The sequence below is a fragment of the Macaca thibetana genome, chromosome 6, assembly GCF_024542745.1.
Source record: "Macaca thibetana thibetana isolate TM-01 chromosome 6, ASM2454274v1, whole genome shotgun sequence".
Taxonomy (NCBI): domain Eukaryota; kingdom Metazoa; phylum Chordata; class Mammalia; order Primates; family Cercopithecidae; genus Macaca; species Macaca thibetana.
In genome coordinates this window covers 92,795,277-92,822,345 of record NC_065583.1, presented here as the reverse complement: position 1 = coordinate 92,822,345, position 27,069 = coordinate 92,795,277, and positions in this window count along the sequence as shown.

Sequence of the window (27,069 nt, the reverse complement as noted above, 5' to 3'; positions counted from 1 at the left end):
CCCCTATAGTTCCACCATCTGGAATATTTTTTAACCCTGTAAAGAAAAATTGGGGAAAGGGATAGCTATTTAAAAATAAATGCTTTGCCCTACAGTTATTTTGAATTAGTCTTGATAAATAATTAAGGAATGCATAATATATTATTTAGATGCCATGGTCTTAAGAATTTGAGTGGTATTTCAAGTACAATTATAGTCATTTATTTATCAGTAGAAAATTTACATAATCACACTTCAAAATCCAGTGGACTGGAGAGATATCAGAAAGACACCCATGAATGTGGTAATGACTCCGAGCATTAGATTAAGTTAATAATGTAGTGATGCACATGATATTCTAATATCTAGCACTACAGTATTTGATCACTTAAAATGATAAAGGCATAAATATTTTTCTCTTTTCAAACTGTATTTTATGCAGAAGGGCTCTTTATAGTATAAAATGCAATTTGAAAAATCAAAATGGAATTAGACAATCTCTAATGAAATAAAGCTAGTTAACTTTTAATAAATAAAGCCAAAAATTTTCAATGACCAAGAAAATAATTTTATCATAATAATAACGATTGGCTAACGAAAAAGTGTTCACTTCATGTATTTTGAACTGACAATATAGACCTTTAAGCTAAAGTCCAGAAAAATAACAGAAATTCGAGTCCTCTCTCCTGTCATTGAGCACAGCATGCAAATGGAGGGATTACTTATTGGAGAGGTAACACACTCTGTGTTAGCTCAGTCATGCTATGGATTCTTCCTTAGCAGCTAGTCCATCTGAGACAAATTTGGCAGAAATATATGCAGTATTTGTACTGTGCTGTTTGAATCACTGGAATCCCATGTCATATCTGCAAACTGAGACTTTAGACTATAATTGGGCATGAGTCTTCAGTGTGGAAATCTAAGCTACTCAGCAATTTTTAACTTTATTTAGGGAGAGCTAAACTTTTTATTTTTATATTAATCTACATACCTACAAAGTGTCTTAAGAGTTACTTTATAAAACAATGCAAAAGCAAATTTATCAATTAATTCCTATATCCTTGCTGTCTAGGTATTTTCACTACTGGAACCACTCAAGAGGTATATATTACAGACCCCAGAGATGAATTCCTATCAGATTATTTTTCTTCCATCCATTTCAAACCCACTTGCCATGAATTTGTCATATTTAAAGCTTCTAAACAGTTTTCAGGCTATTCCACAAACCACTCAATACCCTCAACTTCAGCTTCCCAACATCAGCCAATGCTAATTTAACTTTGTATGTACATCATATATTTCAAGAGTAACTCAATCCATTAAAGTAATATATATTGGGTAGTAACTGTGTACAAACTATGTACTTTCTAAAAATAAGGCCTAAAATCTATTATTTGAGTTCCTCCCAAAGACTGTTATATTTATGCAAGTTTCGAGAATTCATAATTCTCATTGAATTAAAAATAAGGACTAAGTACATTTTTATTATTACTATACGAGAGATCTAACCCTGACAGGAAGTAAGTCCATAGATTCTGAATTTCAATGATATTACATCTATTATTGTCTTCATGAAGGTATTAATCTCCAAATATATGAAGTTTTTTAAATTAGGTCAATGTTGATAAATACATAAATTAATTATATTTGAGATACTCATTCAGTGGAAATATTTCTAAATCATACTTGTTAGACATTTTTCCATCCCAGTAAATTTCACTCATATGTATATATTTGTGTGTACAGGAAGATACTTTTCCCTAAAAGACAAAGATTTAAGAGACATTCTGGGTAATATTCTGTAGATCATTTTTTGTGGCCTGATTCAGAGAAAGTATTTATTGTCTATTTTTTTTTTTTTTTTTTTTTTTTTTTTTTTTTTACGCACATCTCTTTTCTCAAGAGGTTCCTTTTACAGGTTTTCGCCAATTATTAAGGTGATTAGCATCTGTAGTTTTTTCCAATCTCCCATTAGCTATTGATGATATTAAAAATAAACATCTTAACCTTGTCAAGTTTAAATTTAAAACTTTAAATAGCCAAGAGCCAGGTTGCAGTTAAAATTCTCCTGTTAGCTTGTTTTCCCAGGGCCAGTGACGATTAAAAGAAACTCAGAGAAAACACGAAATCTGTCAGACAGCTACTTAGTGACAGAATTAAATGAATATTGTTAGGTAAGTGTTTTAATAACGCAGCATTTTCGAAGCATTTTCTGAAGATTATTTCTAATTGGTCCTGTCATAAAGTGGTAGCAAACTGCTTTAAAACAGTAATCAGATCGAAAGTAGTTGAGGAAGACTATGATAGGAAGTTGTTAATCATGCTTCGAAATTTACCTGTGAAATAGAGCGTGACTACTTTTGTAAAAGTGGAATTGAAAGTAAACGGCCTCTGTAATGCAAATCGACCAGTAGCAGGAAAGCCACTACCTTTGGAGTCCCACGACTTCACCTGAGCTTGCAATAGACCTTGCAATAGACCCCTTTGGTTCATGGAATGAAAATTGTTTTGACATGTTGGCCAGTGCCCTTCGGTGTCACTGAAGCTCAGCCCGAGGACGGCGGTGCGTCCGGGAGGCCTGGGACCCCGTCCCTGGGCGCGTGCCTACGCAACAGCAGGACCGCCCGCGGCCTCCCGGGACCAGTGACCGTCACCCGCAGTAAGGATCGGGGCGGATCCCTCTTTCCAAGACCCTCTTTCCTAGCCTCACCCGAGGGCCGCAGAGCCGGACCTGCGCCGGGCGAGTTGGATTTAGCCCAGTTAGAGTTAAGATGGTATCATTAGCTGCGCACAGCGTGACTTCCCGCTAATCCTCTCTGCAACTTACAACAAGTTTAAATGTCCATGCATGATGTTATTAACTGGCTTTAGTAAGTGCTTAAGACCCAGATCTCTTTTTAAAGTAATCTCTGAACAAGTTCTACTGTATCCACCCAACAAGGAGATTAATATTTCCAGTAAATCTGATGATGGGGTAAGATGCGCCCTGAGCTCCTAATGGGCAATGGGGGTAGAAGTGGGAGTTGCCCCAGGGAAGGGCCCAGAGCGGCAAGCGCTCACCAACGCCTGCCACCAAACAAAACTTACCCGCCCCCGCCCCACCCCTGAGCTTCCCCGCAGGGAGACCCTTTCCGTTAGCAGCTTTTCACTAAGTTAATAACGGTGTGTGTGTGGTGGTGGCAGGGAGGGAGGAGTTGGGAGTTACACAATATCTTTATCAATGATATTGATCACGTCCAGGGAAGAAGCCTGGGCAAAACTAGAAACACCGAGTGTCAGCAAAAGAAAGCCCTCTTAACCCAAGTTGCGTGCCGCCTGAGGAAGGGGCCCTGTGGCAGGGGGTGGCCGCTGGGAGATGCCTGCCTCTAACCGACGTCCAGGAGTGACTAAACCTCGACGCCACCCCCATTCACAAGCTCAACTCAGGGATTCCCAAGCAACTGCAGACCGGAGGTGGCGCAGAGGGAGTGACCAAGGTCGCTGATTAGGGGCCGAGAGGCAGGAAAATAATAATTTAAAACAAAAAACAAAAGCAGAATAGCCTTCGCAGACGCAGCTCGGCGTGCCAGGCAAAGGACAGGCTGACGACCCGCCCCTGCCGAGTCCAGCAGCGCGGCGCGGTGTCCAGCAGCCTCCAACGCGCCGAGCGCGGGCGCGGGAACTTGAGCTAGCGCGAACTTGAGCCGCCTCCCAGCCTGCTACCCGGGCCGTAGCGCGCCCCCGGCCTCCCAGTCGCGCGCCAACCCGGGAGCGCGCGCGCCGGCGCACCAGCTCCGTCAGCCAGAGCAGCCCGTCTCCCGGGAAACACCAATCAGACGCCCGCTTTCAGGCGAGGGCCGCGAGCCGCAGCAGCTGCAGGAGGACTCGGGCAGTTGGCGGTCACCGGGAGGCGTCGTCCTGCCCCGCGGCGGGCCAGCCGCCTTCGCTGCTGCCACTGCCTAGCCTAACCGCTTCTGCAGCCAGTCACAGAGTCGGCTGTCTCCTCTGTGCACCGCCCACGCCAAGTACCTTGCAAGGCGGCTGCTAAGCCTGGCTATTTTTAGATCTCCAGAATGCGCTGTGCCCGCGCTCAGCTAAAACCGAGTCAAACCATCAAGCATAGTGATGTGCTGCTCTTGGAACAAATATGGCTCAAAACTCCGTATTTCCCTGAATAAAGTCGATTATCTGCGCTTTTTAAAAGCCCTACCCCCTGTGGTCTGGCAGTTGGCTGAAAAGCGGAAAGCCACATGCTCCCACCTCAAACATGGTCATCACCTTTCTAAGGAAGTGCACTAACTCTCGCAGCCCTGATTGAGGGCAGATAAATATTCCTTAACATCAATCACAACTATATACTTTCCATTTCCATTCACCACCTTAGAATTAATTCCACAAATAAGTCGAACAGTTCCCAGAAGGGGTGAAATGGGTTCTCTGAGCAAATAGGAATAGAGGGTTCTGCTGATTTCTGTACTAGGTTGTTTAAGTTGTGCTAAGAAACCGATGAGCAGAAAAACAGGGTAACAAAGCCATCCATTAAAATCCAGAGACATTGAGGAACTGCCTTACATGCCCCATTGCTGTAGGACCTGTTTAACTATCTCGAAGTAGTCATGTTAAAACAATCGACCCAGCATTATAGATATCTTTTTACTCAATAACTGATTCTAATTAGTTCTCAGTCTTGAAGAACACCTTGTCCTGTGTCGCCCATCTCACCACTGCCACCCCCAGCTCCCACTAAATGCAACATATTATGGTGTGTTTTACTTAACTGTAGCACATTAGGGAGGAAAGGGTATCGATATTCTGAAACCACAGTGACATTTCCAGATGTATAGATTCATGGGAAAAAACTAGATACAAAGACAGTTACATACTGTCATTCATTTTCTAGCCACATTGGAAAATAAAACCTTTGGCTTCATCTCTCCATTTTTAAAAAGTCAAAATTCCTAAAATGCTAAAATATCTCAAAATATTTATATGTATTCATCTATATATCTTACTTATAATTTAAATGGTTTCTTAATTTTCATCAGGCTACACAAAATCAAATTAGAATTTTATATTTTTCCAAATAAGAAAATTGTTTTAATTTTAAAAATAAACACAAAGAACTCTTGTGGTGGAAAATTTACCGGTCAAGGTGACCTAAAGAAAAGTCACTTTGGAAAATATTACATTTTGAATGTAAATAATGCATTTGTCTCATTATTATGCATAATGGTAACTTCATTAAGGGATTGATACTAGTGAATATACCCATTCACATTCAGCAAGGACACTGAAGAAGTCTTCCTGTATCTTTTTTTTTTAACCTTTATCCAATTTTCATTTTTGTTGTTGTTTTGTATGACTGTGTTTATCCTATATCCTTTATTATTTGATTAGTGAGTGACTTTTCCATGTTAATTTTCTGGTATAATAAAGTAGGGTAAAGAAAATAAATGGGTTCTATCTTTATATTTACTTTTACAGGTATCATTCTATCGCCCTATTTCATGAAAAGATTCTAGATGTCAAAACCTGCAGTTAACGTTCCTGTTTAGAAATACGCAAAATAATACCTTTGACGTTGGCAACTCAGATGTATTATTCAGCAAAACAGCAATTACTCATTGTTTTGCACTTACATGTTAAGAACTATGAGACACTTGGTGACACAATAACAAAATTGCAAAGTCAATTACATTTAAAATAGACATCCTAGTAAAACATACACAACCAATTCCATTTGCTTTTTCTGAACTGTTTTGTTTCCTTTTTCTAACTGTTTACAGTTAAATAGATTTTGTGAATGTTAAACCAAAAGATAACTGATTTACACACATCATGAGGGGGAAAAAAGTTAGAAAGTAGGGGGAGGGGCATAACATAAAAAGGAAGTGTATTCCTGGGGACACCAGAATCCACCTAGGGAGGTGCCAGAATATTCTTAAATATTTTTGGAAATGATGTTCTTTTGCAATGTCAATCACAGTGGCAAACTGAAAGAGCAGTGTACCACAATTTAAAGCAAAATTTAAGCTAGATTCACACTAACAATTCTATGCAGGACTCAAGTAATAAAACCCAAGTACAGCCCATTTATATTTAAGAATAGAGAGCTTCAGGTGGGACTGGGTGTTTGTTTTATTGTATTTTAATTGCACAAGCAGTATTTTTGTAATTTGAACTTGCCAGTAATGAATTCCACCTCTCATCCCAGCCTGAAGCCTGAACTGAAGTTCCCATCAGAAAATTAAAATGTTTCTCTGGATAAAATAAATTCTAAATGAACTCTCTATTACTTTTCGTTTCTTTTTGTATTTTCTGCAATGTAGCTCCTTGCAATGATATTAGTTCTAGTGTGGGAAAATATTATAATTGAGATTTGGTAAGTTATTTGCAGACTTTTCTTTACAGTTTTTCTTTACACTGTGCTGACATTTAGTACAGCCCTGGTGAGGAAAACAATACTACCATTCATAGCTCTAGACGTAGATTTCAATCGACTTAAGCGGGCACAATGAAACTTGGTCATTCACTGGTTACCCATATTGTGTTCTCAAATTTTCTCTCAGCAAAAGTATAATGACTCAGTATTGTATGGTTGCATAGACAAGGGCTCGGAACAAGAGACACTAGTTTTGTCTGACGGTGTGAGAAAGTCGTGAAGGGATCTTTTCTTCCAGATGGTGTTAAATTCAGCTGCCTTTTTAACATTGGCCTTGCACAGCAATCTGCTGCTCCCCTTTCACAAAGACTGCGCTTGGTTCCCACTAGTTAACATGCATACTCACGCAACCTGCAACTTCACTCCAACTGTTTTACAATGCAGTGGTATGCTAAATAAACTTGATCCGGTTTCTGCCAGTGTTAAAACTAGCTTTCAAAGAACTACTTAACTGATATTTACACTTCTTTTGACTTAAATGTACATGCCTTTGGAATATTTCAGATTTCAAAGAAATATCACCTTATTATAAGGCCAATGTAGAGATTATTTCCAATACCCTTCAAACTCATGCTCAGATACAGTACCTCTCTTCAACACACACAAATAAAACAAAATGTCAGAAGTTTGATGTGTAATAGAAAAAAGAAAAATTGGGACATGTTGCACCAAGAGCAGTGAAACAGCAAAAAATAAAATGAAAATAATAACATTGAAATGTATTTTTATTGATCGATAAGTTATGTAACATTAGTATGATACAAAGCAAGTTTGATATGACAATGGCAAACACATAATTATAATATTGTTTATTTTCCTTAGATGTTATATTTAACATATTTACATAAAAGACCAAGATGTAGGCAAAAGCTTCAGTAATTTGACTCCATTGAGTGCTTTCAGTAAACAATAGGTTTCTCCAGCAAACATCTTATTGCCTTAATTGAACCTCCTTGAAAAAGAAAACCACACACTTTGTAATGTAAATGTTAATTGTAGTAGACAATGGTTCTAGGTAAATAGCACCCCTGGACATGAAGTAAATGAAAGGAATACAGGCACTTAACAATGAAAGGTTGTTTGCACAAACAGTGCTTCAAATGTAAATAAACAAGGGTCTTCTCAACGGTCACTACAGTAGTAAAACTTTGGCACGTGTACAGCAGCCAAATTGAGAATTTATGTATATAAAGTCTCTCAGACTTTCTAACTGAAACTAACAGTGGTTTAACAGGCTTCTCCAGTCTGAAGTCATATAAGGAATTGAAGCTACAAAGGAAATTGTACTACTTTTAAAGAAAAAATGTATATTTGGGATTGTCAGTAATCCAGGCCACATGGAAGATAACAGGCTATTTGGAATATTTTCTAATTGCAATGGTTACATTTCTGTGTAAATGCCTATACAAATGTTTGCTTGGTGACATATGGAAAACTTAAGGACTTTTATGAAAAGGCGGCAATGGGGACCTCCAAAGCACCAAAGTTTCTGCTAGGCATAGTATTATTTTTAGATTACATTAAAATGGCTATTTCGACCCATCTAGCTGAGACAATTTCAAAATAAACTTTTTATCATATTGTTATAATCAACTTTCTACAGGTTAATGATTTTATAGTTTTACTTCTGGTGTATATCTACTAGCCCAATTAGACCAAGTTCCTAGATGTATCATGTTAAGAGGTAAAAAGCCTCATGAAATTATAATGACTGTTTATATAGAGATATGTATTTTAAAATACAGCCCACCCAAAACAAAAGTAAAAATGTGGTCACAAGGCCATAATCTCATGGACTGAGATTTTGACATTAGGGGCAGGCAGTCATGGGACTTTCTTGGAATTGCTTTCTAATAGGTTGCCTTGAATTCTGAAAATCTCAAACAACGAAGAAAGCCAAACTTAATTATGGCCAGATTAAACAGTGGTTAAAAAATTAACAGAAGCAGACAGTATGCAGCAGCTACAGACCAGTTGGTGCTGCCATTTGGGGAGCTGCAGATGGCTGTGGGTGGGAAATGCCTTTACTTTCTTAAGCGATGGAGATGAGTATGGTGTGTGCACTTGATGTTTTTTTCATACCCCCACCCCCCAACAGGGCTGTCTGTCATAGGCTGCCCGGCCTCGCTTTATCACTTGCCCCCGAGCGTGGGAATCGGAGCGTCCTGCCGTTCACATCTCCTGCATTCCGTTTAGCGGAATCAATTAGGCAAGACAGACCCTCAGATTCCCCACCCCCTTTCCATTTTTGTCAGGTCTATATACGTCCTAATTATTTCAGTTTGGGATGCCAGAGCTGTTTCCTGGATAGACCTGATCATCCTTAAACAAAAAGAGAGGAGGCGCACACGTGGGTTGTGGCGTAAATGTCACTTTCATTTCCAATGCTAGGCGCAGAGTAAGACAGAACATTTTTTTAACACTTTGACAAGAGGGGAGGCGATCTCGTCTCCATCATGTCTTTCTGCTTCAGTAGCTTCCTCAAGGAAACCCTCTTGGAACAGAGAAGCATCTGTCCTTGTATTTTGAATAGAAGAATAAAAATCAGCCCTTGCTGTTTTTTTTTTTTTTTTTTTTTTTTTCTTCATTTTTCCTGCTAGCTCTAAGTCCTCAGTATATATAAATTACTAACCTTCCGGTATAAACTTTTCTGAAAGTCTAATTTCGTACAAATTGACAGACAGCCCAAATACATGTAAAGTAATTTCCAAGCACAATCTTCCAATTTTGAGGGGGAGGGGCCTCAGGAAGGAACTGCCCAAGTCTACATGTTATAGAATCATTTTTAAACTAGGTACCAGACATCTCTGCAACAGCTTTCTAAGAAAAAAAATCCCTGCTATATAAACTTTTGCCTTAAAATAGAACAAACTGCACATGCATCTTTACTCATTAGCACTATACACTTCTTTGCAGCTGCAACAACCCCTCTCAAGATATATCTGGCACCTTGATATTTTAGCATATGTGTGTCACTTAATTTCCTCTCATCCCACCTTTAATCATAAGGGAAAAAAACAAAACAAAAACAAAGTTAGATTCAATAAGTATTCCTGACCTTTCTGGTTTTTACTGTCTCTCGGTTGTAGTCTTTCACTCTCACACGCTCCCCGGCGATCTTGAAGGAGTTTTTACTTTCGGTTATCTAGCTTTATGAAGACCAATACACTCATACAGCTAGATAACCAAAGATAACAACTCGCTTCCCACACAGGCCTCTGTCTTCCTCTTGCCAGACTCCAGGTCCCGATCCTTTCTGGCAGTACCGAGGAGTAGTCGTCCAGGATACTTGCCGCGCTTAAGATTCCTCCTTTTATGTAAATATGACCTGGTTTCTGTTTGTGTGTGTGCGCGGCTAAAATATCCAAACGAGGTCTGTTGCCTTCAGAGTTTATTCCGAACTTTTTTTTTTCCTTTCAGCAAGTAATCTCCGGCAGCGTTAGCCAACAATTCATCTATTAATATCAGAAAATAAAACCAGCTATTAAGGTGCAGCAAGCTGTTACGAGTGAGCAGCAGCATCCGTCCCTTCACAGGCCTCTATTTGCATTGTAAATTGCTTCTTTCTCACGCAAGACTCTTTAGCCTCTCTCTATAGAGATGTATAAAGCCAACGGCAATTTCCAGCGCAGGTTAAGGAGGAAGGAAAAAAAAAACATCCCATTCTATAGAAGTGACAGCTGATTCAAGGATCTGCTCCTGATCCTTTTTGGTTAGGCACCATGAGCTTTTTACCAAGCGGTGGCAGCTTGATTGCACATATCTTGTGTGTATGTGTTTTAGGGGGAAGATCCTCGATTTCACAGGGCTTCTAGGCTGGGAAGGAGAAGATGCCGTCTTGCTGGCCTGCTGCTGCCCCCGGTCTGAAAGAAGGAGAAAAGGGCCATCATTGGAGGGGCTTTCACTGCCAAATTGTGGACCAGCCCGGCAAGGTCAAAGGTTCGAGACCGCGGGAGACCAAGGTAATGATGATGTCATGAGAAATCTCAAGTACATGGTTATTGATATGCATCAGTGATCAGCCAACTGCCCCACGCCTGCTGCCTGAGCAGCGGCAGCGACAGCAGCAGTAGCGGCAGCATTGCAACAATCCCTATTTTCTCAATCAACATCTCTTCCGCTAGCACTACCGACTGCTCCTGGAAAAGCAACCCGCGGCCTTTTACCTCCTCCGTGCTAGTGTAGATCGTTCTAATATCCAAAGACTGGAAGAAATCTCTCTCTAAGGACAGATAAAAGCATTTCAGATCTGGGGAACGTCTTTGCCTGCATTTTTCTTCTGGCAGATTGCATAGGCAGACAGATGGAAGGCACTTTGCTATTGCTTAAAGCAGGGCCTCGTTTTCTGGGGCTGGGAATCAGATCTGTATTACGCAGTGAGTCGATGTGTGATTACATTGACAATTTGCTCTGGTGGTGTGTTTTTAATGGCTTCACAGCTCAGTCATGTTTTGTATCTATGTACCATGGCGATAGGGCAGCGTATTTTGTTCTGTAAGTTCAAACTGAATGCTCTTAAGCAAGTGGACTTCATCCTGGTTTTTAAAAAATGACTGCATATGTAGGGTGTGTGCGTTAGAATGCAGCACAGATAAACATTGCAGCATTAGTTTCTAATGCTGTACACAACTCTGCTGTAATGAAAATCCTGAGCCTTTGTCTATTGTTTTAAACATCAATTTTCATACAAAAGGAAAATGTAATAGTCTTGCTTCTGAAAGTATGAAAGAAGCATTGTTACCTCGTTAAGAATACATATAAAACACCTGGATGTTAAGAGCATAACTCTGCCCTACCTTCCCCTTCTCCACCCCCACCTTTCTTCTATCTAGAGAGGAATGCTGTTTTATTAATTAATTAGCCTCATTCCTTTTCTTAGAACTTTTCAAAGTGTGAATATGATCACTTCAAAGAGTCTTTTTCTTCTTCTCTCTCCTTAGTAATGAGTAATCCTATGTCTAACACATAATACGTGTAGTTGTAATATTCAAATGTCCCTCAACAGAACATCTAAGGTAATCTACATAAGATTCATATTTACCAAGGGTGAACCTTATGAACTGCTTTTCAAAATTTCAAGTTATGTTTGGTCATATTGCTATTCTTTAAAATATATGCTATTAGAGTAATCTTAATATTCTTTGCACATATGACTAGTTTATCACAATACTCTCATTTCTATAGATTATTTTCCCCAACAACTAAAACACTTTTGGAATTAACATACACTTTCATTAATTCAGTGACTTATTCATTTAAGACATGAATGTGAACACGCTTACTGAATTACATACAGAGCACATATATATAAACCCTATAAAAAAAGACTAGCAAGAAAATCAGAATAGTGAGGAAAAGCCTATAATTAAGAGTTTAAACTACAATATTACACCAATTAAAGACATGATTTAGTAACATAGATGCCAGCGTTTCCCAATATTTTTTATTTATTTACTTTTTTGGTAAACATTCCAGTACTGATTATTTAGAAAAGACTAAGCTCTTGAAATTGTTCATCTATTTTTCTTATCAAATTATGGTACAAGAGGTACAATCAGAAATGGCTGCATTGGGTTATACATAAAATGCACAAGCAAACCAAAAACTAATTCAGAGAAACACACCTCCATGAAGTTACTGTTACTTCTTGAACTATCTGGTCACAACATAAACTACTAAATAAAAATGTAACATATCACTGAGGCACATTTCACTTTAGACATTATGTCAAACAGTAATGAGCTTTGCCGCCTTGGAAGAGTGAGAGTATTGTGGCCTTGCTTTCCAAGACACAGATGCAGAATCATTAGTGATTTGGCATGTATTACTTAAAGCAAGCATGTGGTCAGATGACAGATATTTTTAGAATATCCTTTTGCTTTATATATACCTGGGTGGGGGTTGGTGGAAGCAAAGAGATGTCATGCATTTGTCTGTGTACGTTTATCACCCCCATATCTGTGTGAATTTGCAAAGTAACAGGGCTATATTTCCACACTTAGCAACTAAATGCATTTTTAAAACCAAAGTACCCATCATGAAAGCCAAGACACTGAACATTTGATATGCTTCTACAATTAAAAGCTATAGAAGATACTGTCTTAAAATAGCATATTCTAGGGCAATGCCACATAGTCATATCAACTGGACTCTAGGCCTGGTCCTCATGCCTGGCACATATGACATAGACTCATCATGGGAGCCCCAATAAGTAAAATGAACCAACATTAGGATTATAGGCAGTCTGTTCATTAGCCAGATAGCCAATTAAATATTTTACTCTCTACCATCTCTCAGGATATGCAGAAATAAAAACTACACAGGAAGGTTTAACACAGAGCATCTGATTATTTTGAATATTGCCAAAGTTTATATGATAGTTTACCATACATATTTCAAAGACTGTATTATTATACAGGATGTGACACAAGTTGAAACAATTGTGTAGCCCTAAAGATTCCTAGCACTATCTGTCACATACTAAGAGCAACTATTAACACCTACATGTTATATCAGATATTTTTGCTTTCAAAAAGCTATTAAGCTGAGCAGAATACCATTTTGAAATCTGCATACTGAAGGATATACTGAATTTAAATGGTTTGCCTGCTCATTCACTAATAAATTCCCATTAATGGCCAGTAGATTAGGACGTGATTGTCATGCTTGTTTTCTAATCTTTTTATAGGTCTCCAGATGGCTGAAACATGAATTGAAACATTCTGGTTTACTTGGGAGTAAACAGTCTCTGTTTAAGTTAAAAGTGAAAAGTTAGGTTTTCCACATTATTTGGATCAGAATTACGCTATTTCATAAATTCAAATGCATTAGGTTTGTCACCAATATTTGGAACACCTCTGAATCCTATTCAGATTACTGTAAAGTACATGAAGAATTGACCTATCGCTGAGATCCCCTTTTAATATTTGGTTTGTATGATTCAAATGCATGTAAACCACAGTCCACTAGTACAGTCAAGACTACCATTTTCTACATAAAAGCCATTTAATTTACAGTGATTTGTATAGTTCAGGCAAGGTACCTGACTGGCTTACTTTCTAACAAAAGTATACTATTGTTTACTCTGTATCTCAAATTTCTTTTTTATGGGCAGTTACAGGTTATATTTGTATTATGCTTGATACATAATATACAAAGGCTCCCTGCAGAGGAGAAGGCTGCACATACAGAACCTTAGAGCATGAATTAGGAGATATGCAACCCACTGCAGGCCTGCCACCCAGTAAATAATACTCTATTTTGTACATCACTTGGATTTTATCAAATGTAAATTTCAAAATTACCTTTGGTTGGTTGGATTGTCTATTCATTTATGCTTCTTTGCAGTCTCATCTGAAAAACAGTCCAGAAAACAAATGATCACAGTTTTTATATATATGAATAAAGTCATGTAGCTATTGCTTCATTTAAAATATTGCTATTACCATGATTCCTTAAAATGCCAAGAGATTCCATAAAACCCCAGTACAATGTATCCTGGGTCTCAGCACCCACAGGGTTAAATATGCTAATTTGCATTTAAATGGAGACATGCATGATAATGTGAATGCAAAATATGCAGAATCTGGAGGGGTTTGAGAAATTAATTTTTCTTTCTTCTTTTCTTTTATTTTTAGCTTGGAAGGAAGAGGGACTCTTAAAAAAACATTAGGGACTTGAACCTTGTAACCTGCCATACAAAAGAAGAGAGTCTTTCCATGTAAGGATTTTAAGTCTGGAACAGCCTTATTTTCTAAATGTTTAAGGAACTGAATTTCCAGGCTTTTCGAACAATGGGAATCCCTGGATAAATATCTACTCCATTAGAAAGATGCAAATAGTTTACTGGAAGGCCACAGCACAGTGAGATGTGCATTCATATCTATGGCTCCTGATTGGCTCTTTCCTTCAGTAAATCAATGAATAATGTAAAACCTGATTGCTGTAAAGTGGTGGATTTTTGAAAAATTCCCTTCCCCCATTCCCTCTCGATCCAAGATTCAGGAATTCAATACTCCCCCAAATAGGTTGCTTTTCTTTTATGATTTTTTATGCTTATTGTTATTTTGGACTGGAGGGGTGGGGCTATTGGTTTTGCAAAATGAAAGTATTGCCCTGGTTTAATTACGCTGACTGTGGGAGCTCGCTTCCTGAGACAGCGCCCTAATTACCGGTGCCAGGGTGGAGAAAGGAGGGTGGTGGGCAGATGTGGACACCAAGAAAGGGAGAAAACGGAATCCGACTCTGCGGTTCTGGGCCCAAGGCAGCCACGGCTCCAAAGCGGCCCCTGGCCGTGGCCGTGACTTGACAGAGCCTCCGGTCTAACTTCTGATCAATTCCACTGCTCTCCTGACCTCTCAAGACAGTCCCCCATTCAAGCACCGCGGGTACATTTGCAAGATAAAACGCCGCAGACACTAATGCAAATACATTGCCCGAGTTCCCATCACCCTGGGTTCCTGCAGATAATTCCAGGCCACAGAAATGAGTTCTTGCCTTCCACAGCCGGGTCTAGACTCTAAGCAAATCGCAAAGACCCAGCTCCGTTTGGATACCAGAAGCGTCTTAAGCTGAACCGCTCCAAGTACCAATAACTAACCACGATGGTTGCATCTTGATGAATCTCAACTTGGGATAACCCTGTAAAGCGGCCTCTCACCTCCCAAAATTCAAAAGGCAAAGAGAAAAGGGAAGTGGAAAGCCACCAGATCTAGTTAGCTACTGTACTAAGTTTTCCACCAAAATCGAATCAGACCCTCGCTTCCTTGCCAGGTAATTGCAACTTTGGGGGCGGTTAAAGGGAGGCGAATTATTCAAAATGCGAATTCGAATCCAGAAGTGCAAAATACAAGTGCATTTTGTTCTAGGTTTAAAAGGGAAACCCCCACCACCACCACCACCATCACAAAATTACATACAAAAATTCCCTTTTCCAACGCGAAGATTTCCTGGCATCTCTCTGCGATTGGGGGTCAAGCCGCTGGATAATTAACAGTACTGGCTCAGAAAACTCACGAGATCAACAGGTTTAACATCCGAGGCACACAATCAATTAGCTGAAGCAAAGCCCCGGACTGGCCCTCGGAGCGGCCCGCAGCGGGGCTCTGCGGGCACCGGCTAGCGGGCGAGGTGAGGAGTGCGGGCGCGGGGCCGCGGCAGGCACTGCTGGCCTCACGCCGCCGGCGAGCTGCAGCCTGAGGGCCGCCACGATACTCACTTGATCTCCCTGCGCCAGGAAATGCTGCCCCCCAAATCCAGCTGGGCAGGAACCGAGGCGCCGGCTGAAAGACAAGATCCAGAGTCACAGCACGGCCGCAGCACACAAACAGGCTCCTTTCGGCGTCTCCAAAAAAAAAAAAAAAAATGTGTTTTTCTCATCATTCCTCTCCTCTGCTCAGCACATTTAAAACTGCCGCTCAATTCCACATGGTGATTCTTGGTTGATTGCGTCTAAAATAGTTTAAATGGGTCTTCCCTTCTGGGGAGAGGGAGAAGGGAGCAAAAGACCAAGGAGGAAAAAAAAAAAGCCAACTTTTCCCCCCCATGCCAGGCACTTGCTCCCTGAGCCTCGGAGTGGAGAGTGAAGTGGTGTGTGCGAGGCTTGGCAAGTTTTTGGGGGGGCTGTCCAAGGTCTAGTCCAGCCCCCTCTGCCGAGGAGGACGTGCTCTGAAACTCAACCAATTTCCCCACTGCTTTTGTTACTGATGAACTGAAGCCCTATTGTTCATCCATTGCCACGGTCTTTTTCAGTCCCCACACTACGTTCTGCGTTGCCAGAGATAATGAATTTGCACCCAAACCTCTCACAGTCCCCTCCTGACAGACGGAACAAATTAGAAATGTCTCGTCTGAAGGAAGGCAATGGCTACATTTTCCTATTGTAGGATGCAAAGCACACATTTCTTTGGAAACTTCTTTTGCGTTTTTTAAACATCCTTTTCTTCTCTTTTTCTTTTTTCCTCCAGTTTTTTTCCTCTCTTGGTTTCTTAAGATTCTTCTTTTTTTTTTTTTAAATAAAGAATCGCCCTGTCGTTTTTCCAAAGAACCGTTTTATGTAACTTGTGAGTCTTCCTAACCTTCTTCCCCTTCTTTCCTCTCCTTTCTTAAGGACTCTCTTTGCAATTTTATTTACAAACTTGGAGAATGACCTTTTGACTCGCATACTTTTTTTTTTTAAAGGTCTTTTGGTTCAAGTCCCCCTTCTTCACTCCTTCCCCTGTTTGTATCGTGGTTGTTAAATGTGTTTGGCTAAAGACAAGAAATGCATTCTCAAGATTTTTATTCTCTAAACTCTAGAGCTATTCTAAAGGTACCAGGGACGCGCCATAGGGGTTATCTATTTGAGGAGGAAGAAAAAGCGTGTGTGTGTGTGTGTGCGCGCGCGCGCGCGCGCGCGCGCCTGTCTTCCAGGGAGAGACGGAGAGATGTGGGAGGGTGGGGGTGGAAGTGTGCAGACGACAGAGAAGGGTGGGGGCTTCGAGGGTAAGGTGGGCTTCCTGCAACACAAGCGGGGAGGCTGCCAGGGGTGTGGGCACGGGATTGCGGGGAGGCGGTGCAGGAATCCGTCCCGCAGAGTGCCGTCTGCCTCTGTGGGCCTGTTTGCGCGCCTGGGGCTGGCCGCATCGTGGGCGCGGGTATCTGCGTGCCCGGGTGGTAGTTCCGAGCCTGCGCGCGTGCGACCGGGTACGGGAGGGGGGAAGAGTGCCGTAAAAATTCAGACGAGTGGCCCGTATGTAAATGCGGCCCGGGGGGAGCAGGGAGGCGGTAATGAGAGCCGCTGGCGCACAGCCCCGCCGGCGGCCCCTAGCTTTCCCGCCAAGTGCAGCCGGAGGACAGCCAGCCATGCGTGTCCTTGGCGGGAGAGCCCCCACCCGCCGCGCGCGCCCGCCCTCCGCGCACACGCACACACTCCCCTCGCAGGCGTGGGGCCCAATGGCCACGAGCATGTCAGGAAAACAAAGCTGGGGCTGCGAGGTGGAACGACGAAACGGCAGACTTGGCAGCCGAGGGCAGAGCGGAGGAGCCGCCACCGCAGCCACCGGCGCTTTCTTGTCTGCTCGCAGCTCTGCCCTCCGGCCCAGAAGAAGCCCAGGACCATTTCTTAGCTGCCCGAGAGAAGGTGGCGAGCAGAGGAGGGGGCGGATGTGTACAGGGAGGTGCCAGCGGCCCCGTGCGCGGGCACGCACACGCCGGCGCGCAGGGCTGCCGTGGGCGGAAGGAGGGGAATGAGAAGGCCTCGGCAGCGTCTCAGGGAGGCACTACCTCCGCGCTGAGGCCGCAGAGTTCTAAGTGCAAAACACCAGGCCAAATCCGGCAAGGCGGCGGCTACGGAATGGCTTACACCTCAAGCCTCCTTCCGCAAACAATGCGATGGGAAGCACCTGGCTGTTCAGGGGAAGCCTTTTACTGGACTCTCTTTTTAAAGGGGTGAACTCGAACCCCAACCTAGGAGCGCTGGCCTAGATGGCTCCGCAGATAAGTCCCAGACGTGGCTATGGAAAGACTGATCTCTCTCTGCTCAGAGCGCCTACCTCGGTGCTCACTAGCGCAAGCACCTCCCAACACACACACACACACACACCCCACGGCACTCCCATCACTTTAAAACGCGCGCTCATCACCCTGCTGTTAATGAAGCCGCTGCGCGTAATGAGTGCACAGGTAAATAGGTACCGAAACCAGAAGCCTTCACCAGTCGGCTGGGCGATTTACCTCTCCCTACAGGGAGCAATTGTAGTTATCTTGTTTTAGGAGTGATTTGCTGTTGTCTGTGGTCTCCCCCTCCTCTTCTTGTGGAGAGAAGCCAAAAAAATATATATGTTCCGTGGTCAGAGTCTTCTTTCTGATAAGTTACCCGAGCATTGGTCTAAAACATTTGCTTAATCTGTTGGTTTTGGTTTGTTGTTTTGGGGAGTGTTGCTTTTCTGAGGGAAGCAAAAGAACGTGTGTTTGGTGGGGCTGGCAGCTCAGGACAAGAGTCTGCGTGTGCGGCCGGAAGGCTGGCGAGTCTGAAAGCCGCGCGGTGCAGAAAGAAGGCGGCGGCTTGTCCTCCCCCGGGGCCGGCACTGGCCCCTTTGGCACCTCCGGCCTCGGCTCGGCTACTGCCGCCGCCGCCCGCGCTCTCGGGTTCCGCCGGCTGCCGCTCCGTGTTTTCCCCCATCCCGGCTTCACGTTCAAGGTTTAGCTGCGAGGTCACGTCCATTGACGTCAGCTCCCTGTCTCCCTCTACGTCCGGCTACATTTACATACATCAAGGAAATTAGGGCATTAAAAAAATATGCAAATCCTGCGCGAAGAGGAGCGGGTGCATTCCTGGCGCGATCGCCTTTTATTGAAGCTTTTAATTAAAGGGGCCAGTTGGCGAGCCCCTGAAACAACCGCCAAAACCCCCCAAAAGAGAAAAATAAACGCTGTAGCCTTCGAGAACGGTTGTTTCGGCTCCTGTTCTGTGGGCGGCTGAGGACCGCCGGCTGCCCGGCTCGGAGAAGAACAGGTTAGAGGAGGCAGCTCCAGCCCATGCATAATCAGGGCTCCGCGGCGCCTCCATTCTTTCCTCCTCCTCCTCCTCCTCCTCCTCCTCTCCTCCTCCTCCTCCTCCTCCTCCTCCTCCTCCACCTCTCCTCCTCCTTCTTCTCCTCCACCTCCTCCTCCGCTTCTTGCTCTCGCTCCTGTTGGTTCCAGCGTGTATTATTTTTAATACTGATGCATATGTAAAGCTATATTTGCATTTTTTTAATTCGCGAAAATTTCAGGTTTTGTCGTTTTATTGGTTCCCTTTCCCTCTCTCTCTTTTTTTTTTTTTTTGTTGTTATTTTATTATGTCTATCTGTCTCTCTTGTCCCTTTCTGTCTTTTTTGGCGAGTGTCTGCTGCTGTCTCTTGCTAGATAATATAAACAGTTACCTCCCTGCTTCTGTTTATTTAAGGTTACAAATATGCACATCTGTCATGTATGCAATGCCAGCTGTATAACCTCCTGGTTTGGTCATAAAAGAAAAGACACATTTTTTTTCTTTCTTTCTTGACATACCTTGATGGGCTGTAATGCCCATCGCTCAAGGCTCAAAGTTTGATTGTCTAATTAACTTCAATTAGCAGAAACACAGTTCAGGGCCAGTGCTTTCGAGATAATCTGTGTATAAGTGAAGTGATTCCAAAGATTTCTAAAGAATTTTTGTGCTGATTGCCTGAGAGGTGCGCCATTCCCCGCCCTATTGCTTTCTAGCATTTCTTATTGAAAAAATATATATATATTTTAAAATGGGTAGACACAGCAATGGACAGCCTTCTTTAAGGAAGACATTTTCAACCATGTTGTATGTTGTACCTTATCGGCTGCATTCAAAATTTACTGAGTTTCATTTTTATCTCAATATGTCTGGAAACAAGGCACATTATCTTGACTGAAAAGCATCCTTGATTCCTGACTTTGAAATGAAAAAAATACACAAAACAATTGGCTATATTAAACCAGTTGATGTGCCTTAAAATATACAGGCCTTGAGTTTAGATTTCAAGCAATGGTAATCTTGTTTATAGGATAGGATTCTCTTTCTTGGCAATATAGCTATGCAGCATGATGGCTTTTGGAGTATATATAAAATATATATTCCAAATTATATATAGTATATATAGTTATATATAATATAATATATATATATTCCACCTTTTAATTCCCCCAAAGCTATCATTGAAAAAAGACTCAATCTATAATTGCAAACCCTCAAAGAACAGCAAATATGCACACATGCAGCTTATTCAATTAAACAATCCAAGTACATGCACAGATAATTCGTTTTCTTATTAATGGCTTACCTGCACAGATACTCAGGCCAAGACTCAACCTTCCCCAATGGCCTTCATGTATAAATATACACATGTATTTCCCCCGATTTCAAACCTAAAGCCATATGCCATCTTTCATGCTGGACTATCCAGCATCCATTTTCAGCTCCCTTAACTCTTATGGCATTTCCAGCCTTACCTCTGGCTGTAGTTTTTCCAAGCCTACACCAAAGTGCTCATATGATATGTCACCCAATAAAAAGTGGTCAGATGGCTACACGTATAACATTAAAAAGCGGAAACACACTCATCCTTCAGGTTCGCCTTTACCTTGCCATATATAGCAAGACTACGTTTCCTAAAATACATTTTCAGCACATTTTATGAATAATTGCAGAATTCCACAACTGATTGCAGAATAGCCGGTTTCTGGGGGGTACCTGGCTAAGTGAAACAATTCGGCAGGCTCAAGGTCTCTTTGAGTTTGGCTGCAGTCAAATTGCGCGTGGCTGTTTGTTCCTGCCTGGACTCTCGCACATACCTGCCTGCGTTTATGTAGGATCAGGACAAACACATCGGCCACGTTGCAGGGCATAGACTGTCGGTGCATATATTTAGATGGCAGTAGCAAGGAACGCGTGCGTGTACGGCTGTCTGAGCATGCATGTGTGTACAGATGCGTGTGTATGTGCGCGCGCGCGCTGTGTGACAAGGAACACAGAGAGGTACACCTCTTATCTCTGATCTCTCTGTAATCTCCTTTTCTGTTTCTAATCTCCCTTATTGGCGCATGGTAGTAACCCGAAGCGTGTGAACCGTCACCGTCGCTGCCGTGTGCGCGCTGTGGCTTACCCCGAGGGCCCGTGGCTCGGTGGTTCGCTGGCTCGGTGGGTGTTGGGGAAGAGGGTGGGTAGCGTCGCTGCCGCTGCCGCTGCCGCTGCCGCCGCGGGTCCGGGTGCTCTGTCCCAGCCCGGCAGCCGAGCGCGCAGTGCCGGAGCCCCCTCCCACCCCGCCCTCACCCCCATCCTCCCCTCCCCTCCCTTCTGCGCCTCCCCCAACCCCCCGCCCCGCATTACCATATGGAGGCCGAGTCCCTGCGAATCACAGCAGCAGCGGGAGGTATTTGAATAAGCCCCGCAACCCCGCGCAGACCCCAACTCCTCCGAGAGCAGCATGCCCTGCACCAAGAGCCACCACTCTGGCCGGTAACCTGGCAGCGACAGACACCTCCCCAAAGTGCCCTGCGCACGGTGGAGAGAGGGTCTGCTAAGGGTACTGGGCGTCCCAGTTGCTACTTTTATATTAACTTGACATGGAATCAGACAATAAATAAGAGGAGAGGGAAGAGAAGAGGAAAAGAAGAGAGAGAAAAGGGGAGAGGCGCTATAAAGGGGAGAGAAAAGAAAGAAGCGAGAAAGGGAGAGAAAAAGGAGACAGGGAACCCAAAGGGTTGAGTTAAAGAGAGAGTAAAATGGGGACGGGGTGGGCAAACGGTGGGAGGGGGAGAAATACCCAAATATCTGAATTTGGACCTTTCAAGCTAAAAATACCACCTCACTGAACTTCACAACCTCCAATGAGACACGTGTTTCTCCCCTCACCACCACGTCACCGAATGATTAATTTGCCGTCTCAATCAGAAATATTTAGAATTGTATAACAGATATAGGACTTAACAGAAAGAAGCTCATTTTATGAAACATAGTGAAAAGTATATGACATTTAAAGATGATCTTGGCTACCTCACGGTAAAAATTACGGCTTGCCTTAACGACTCGACAGTTTTCCAACCATGCCCTCTGAAATGGTGAGCCCAGGGCCAGGAACAAGAGGTGTTCCGAAATATTTTGGACTTTAAGTGAAAAATTTTTTTCTTCCCGTTTCAAATTTTGTTATGTTTTTCTTCTTCACGAATTTATTCCTTTAACCCAAATTTTATAGATAATATGTGAATCTTTAAAAAAATTTACTGCAAAATGTCACCCCATTTTGACTGAAGATATGATTTTAGACGTTAATTTAAACACATAGCCAGTTCCGTTTTGCAAACTAACTCTGAATAACACCTGGTTCTGAATTTAGCCTATTCAACACAGTCTCCCTCTCCCTATCCTCAAATCAGAGCAGTGATTTCCCTGTACAAAACAACCAGAATCATACTAAAATCTCCAGTCACCTATAGGATGTGCCCATTGTAAATGTCCCTCTCGGTATTCATAAGCCAAATGCCCTTCTTTTGAAACACATACAAAAAGAATGCCTCTGATTAATAATCTCTTTCGCGGCACACTGAGGCCGAAGGCAGGGAGCCGCAGGACGCCAGAGAAGGGCGCAGAATTCTGAATACCTAGCATTTCAATGCAGATTCCAGATTCGCAAACGGCTAGATTTTCCAAGAGGAAATAATATTTGGCAAGCAACGCTTTTGGGAAAGACAACTACATTCCAAATACTGGCTCCTTCCTGGGCCTGGGGAGGGGACGGCGAAATCGGTTACCCGGCATTTCTGCGTTCATATGTGTGTACAAGGTGGTATGTAGCCCATGCATGTAGCCAGGCCTAGGTTTCTTTCTTTTCTTTTTCTTCTTCTTCTTTTTCCATTTTTTTTTTTTTTCGAGGCAAGAATATTGAAACCAATCCACTCTTTCTGTAGCTAGCTCCCACGAAGCTGGGATTTTCAACCTCTTGTTTATTCGTAAAGCCCATATGGAACCCCGGTAGAATCTCCCCTTTTCGGATTTTACCAGGAGGCCCTCAGTGCCCCACCGCCGCCCATGGCACGTGAAGAGAAAGGAGGGAGAGTTGGGAACTACGAGAGAAGCCGGCTTGGAGCCGCTTCCGTCGGGGCCCAGGTTTCGCCCCAACAGACCCGTCTCTCCTTTCTCTCCCCGAAGGTACTTCCTTAGGCCGGCAGTGTCGCTACGGCGGTGGCCAGGTGAGCACGGACACGGTCCCGGGGCGGGGGCGGGTAGAGCGGCCCTCTCTCGGGAGCTCGGGTGGGTCTGCGAACCTGCCGGGAGCCGAAGGCTGAGTGGCTCTGGGGGCCCGCGCGGGGCTCCCGGCTCCCGCCGGCAGGGGAACAGCGACACCTACTGGCTGTATGGGTACCGCGCCTGGGCCGTCAGGGCTGCCCTGGGCCAGGGTGCCCGGCTCCGTGGACTTGGGAGGCCGCGGGAAACTGCACCCAAGGCTCTGCGGACTGCTCTAGGATTCGTCCGCCCTGGAGAAGACAAAGCCACGCTTTCTGGAGACCTCTGGGAGGACTGTAGGATGGAACTGAACACACAGGCACACACGCATGCCCATTTTTCTGGGAAACCGGAGAAACCCGTAGACACAGTTACCCACCGTCCCTTGGTTTTATGAGAGAGACCCAAGCAGAGGTCAGAGCCTTGACCTCCTCAGGTTCATGACCCAGGCCTCTTCACCGCCATCCCCAGTTCAGCACTGACTAAAGAAGATATCTTTACAAATTAGGAAAAGAAAGGAGTTCATTATCCTCCCTTAAGCGGGGAAATGAGTGAGTCAAGGACACAGACTCACAGGCAGCGGTTGGCGCCGGGCACGCGAACCGGCCGAGCCCTACTGCTAGCCAGCTTCGGGCACCTTTAGTGCGCCCTGAGACTGCCGCTAGGGAGTGACATTTGGTAGCTCTTCTTTAAGAATTATGATCTTCTTAATTACTCCTGAAATAAAGGCAAATTTGGGCTGCTGGTGATATTTTTGAGACCTACAGTTTATATATATATATATATATATATATATATATATATATATATATGTTTAAAGCATATATATACATGAAGTATATGCATATGTGTGTACATATATACACACACACATACACATGTGTACATATATATACATATATATATCTTCTGCGACATGACTTCCGTAGTTGGCTTCTGTTGGGGAAGGAAAGAGAGGTTGTGAAGGCGTGGCAGGTCTGATGAAAACTCAGCAAGGTTGGGGATGGCAAAAAAGCAATTCATGTATTCCAGATTCACTTTCTCTTAACCAGTCTTTTCTGTAATAGCATACAGCCATTTCATATGGGAGGGAGATATGATGTTGGTCCCAGCAGCGGGTAGAGGGCGGGGGAACCTCAGCTTCCATTACTCCCCAAGATGCCTTCTTTTCCCCTTTTCAGGTTCTGAGGCTCCCTTGGGCCTAAGAAACCTGACTGAGTGTGATTCTGATACTAACCTGCTCAAAGAGTAAAACATATTCCCTTTCCTTGAAACACTGGGGTATCTGAGCTAAATACATTCCTTAAGATTTCTATGTAAAATGTTGCTTATTAACAAACCTCAGAATTAAAAACAGTTTTTGTTCCATTCAAATTTCAAGAGTTCATTTTGGAAATTATTTTTCTTAGCTTTATATACTGGTTAGAACTACGGTCTAAAAGATTTTGCCTGCAAGGTGGGAGACCTTATTAGGACTAAATTTTTGTCTTCGTTCTCTACAATCACAAAAGTTTGCTAATTTCATTTTATTTAAATAAAATTGGAAGCTTTTCGTGTCTCTAAAGCGAAGAGTTTTAGATCAGGTCCCCCTCTCTCTCACTCTTTAAAAGAAATCACTAAAAGGCCCAGGAAACCTGTTCTTCAACTCTGTTCTGCAAGTATTTTTTTTTCTTTTTAAATTTTCTTACAAGTGGATTTGACTGCGTCCTGATAATATAGGAATTCACATCGAAGAAGAGACTCTCAGCAGTTTATATGATGTATGAATAAACCTGCATTATTAATAATGAATAAAATAGGGCTATATCCTACTGGCATTTTTTCTTGACAAATCTTGTTTCCCACTGCATTTCAAAGTCAGCTTTCTCCTTATAAAATGGAAACATTCAAAGGACAGGAAAATATTTATTTAAAAATTGCACTGGGCACACAGCAAGCACCCATCAAGCAAACTCAGTTCAGAGGTGTCTTTGGGTATTGAAAGCACCTTGATAAATGCAAGGGTTGATTTTTTTTCCCCTTTCCTTTTGGCTTTTTAGGATGTAGCTTTATTTGTGACTCCAAAATCTTAGCTAGAAAGGACTCTCATTGTTTGATATTCTTCGGTTTTACTAACTAAAAAAATGTTGATTTGACATTAAAGAAGATAGAAAAATAGAATTTATGTTTCAAAAATTGTGGAATTTCTCTGCATAGTAGTCACCCCAAAGCATTAGTGTATTAAACTCTAGTAGAAGGAATGTTTACTGTTTAGAACAGAAAATTAGGCCAGCAAAATAATTTTTTATTTCACACGAAATGTGAATAAGCATATTCATACATGTAATTTGTGTATGGGTGTTATCGTGATGACTGTGAAGTAAGGGAGGAGACAAGGCTTACAAGGCTTTCTGTTTAGGTCTCCTTCATTATATTTTTCTTTTCGTTTCTCTTATTTAACAAGAAAATTAAGGAATAGAAGACAGGCTAAATTGTCATTAGACTGTGTCGGTGTTCTTTGTCACGCCTGCCTTTCCTCTGGACTGCCTGGGAGGGTGTGTGTCCTCCTTTCTTGCTTCTTGAGTAGCAGGGAGAAAGGAATGGATGCAAGGATGTGAAGACTGATCAGAAAGGCACATTATTGCATGTGAAAATGAGATGGATACATTTGAAACCTAGCTAAATTCCAGCCAGGTGGTTGTCTGGAGAGAGGGGACTTGTGTGTGGAAGCTAGCAGGCCGACTGAATAAAGTGGGGGGAGAGAAGAGGCTTCCTTCATCTGGAAATCCGCAGGATCTTACTGACGTTTGGCTTCAGGGTGTAGAGCTCCAAGAACACCTGTGTGCATCTGGCTGGAGATAGGTGTGTGGGGTGTGTGTGTGTGTGTGTGTGTGTGCGTGTAGGGAGGAGTAGGCACTTTATTAAAAATACATTTGAAAAATGTTGTTTCTAAAATTCAGTCGTTATCAATTCGGGCCAGGTGCAAAAGTCACTAACGTGTCCAGGTTCACTCCTGGAAGGCAGCAACATTATTGCTTCCTTCGAATATGGCTTCTTTCATTTCTTTGGCTCTTTATGGTACTTATTTTGAGTGGGGCGAGCCTCTAGCTTCCCCCTCCTCCTTTCTTGATCTCGGCAAACAAAACCATTCTACCACTTGAGCCATCTGCCGCAGGTGTAATGGATGGCAGGGGGCCGACCTAACCACACTCCAGTCTCTTCTAGGTCGTCACCGCTCTGCACCAAACAAATGAGTCCTGTTTCACCACTAGGGTGCCGAGGTGGATGGTGGATGCTGGCCCCCGCCCCTGGCAGCACTCAGCGCTTAGAAACCAGAGCCAGCTGACAACACGCGAAACACACAGGCACAGCGAAAACGCCGAGCCGACGCGCACTCCCTCTGCCCCCTCCCTCTGCTCTCTGTAACAAGGAGGACACATACACAGCCTTTACACACTTAAAAACCCTCGCGACTCCCTCTGAATTCTTGGTTACTTATGACGGCCTTCCTCACTGCACATAGCCCCTGGGGTGTGTGTGTGTGTGCGCGCGCGCGCACGCGTGAATGTGCGTGTGTGTCTAAAACGCTTATTGGTAGGTCATCAGCAGCTGATCAGACATGGTAATCCAATACTTTTTTTGAATACACACAATTTTTCGTTCAAGGTAATTTTTTTAAAAGAAAAATGGAAAACTATTAATTTTCTGCGCAAGTCTAGGGTTCCCGGTTTAGGTTCCAGAGAACAGCAGGTCTGCGCAGCCCCCGCCTTACCAAACTTTCCTTTTCTAGGGTTTGAGGGAGGCTCATATTCTCACTTCATGACAGAGCAGCGGCTCATTTGCACGCGGGTGTGTAAAGGAGGGAGCTGTCGAACGGGTGACTTAGGAAGGGAAATCCGATAGTTGGAGCCCCCGCAGTTGCTCGGAACCTCGGCAG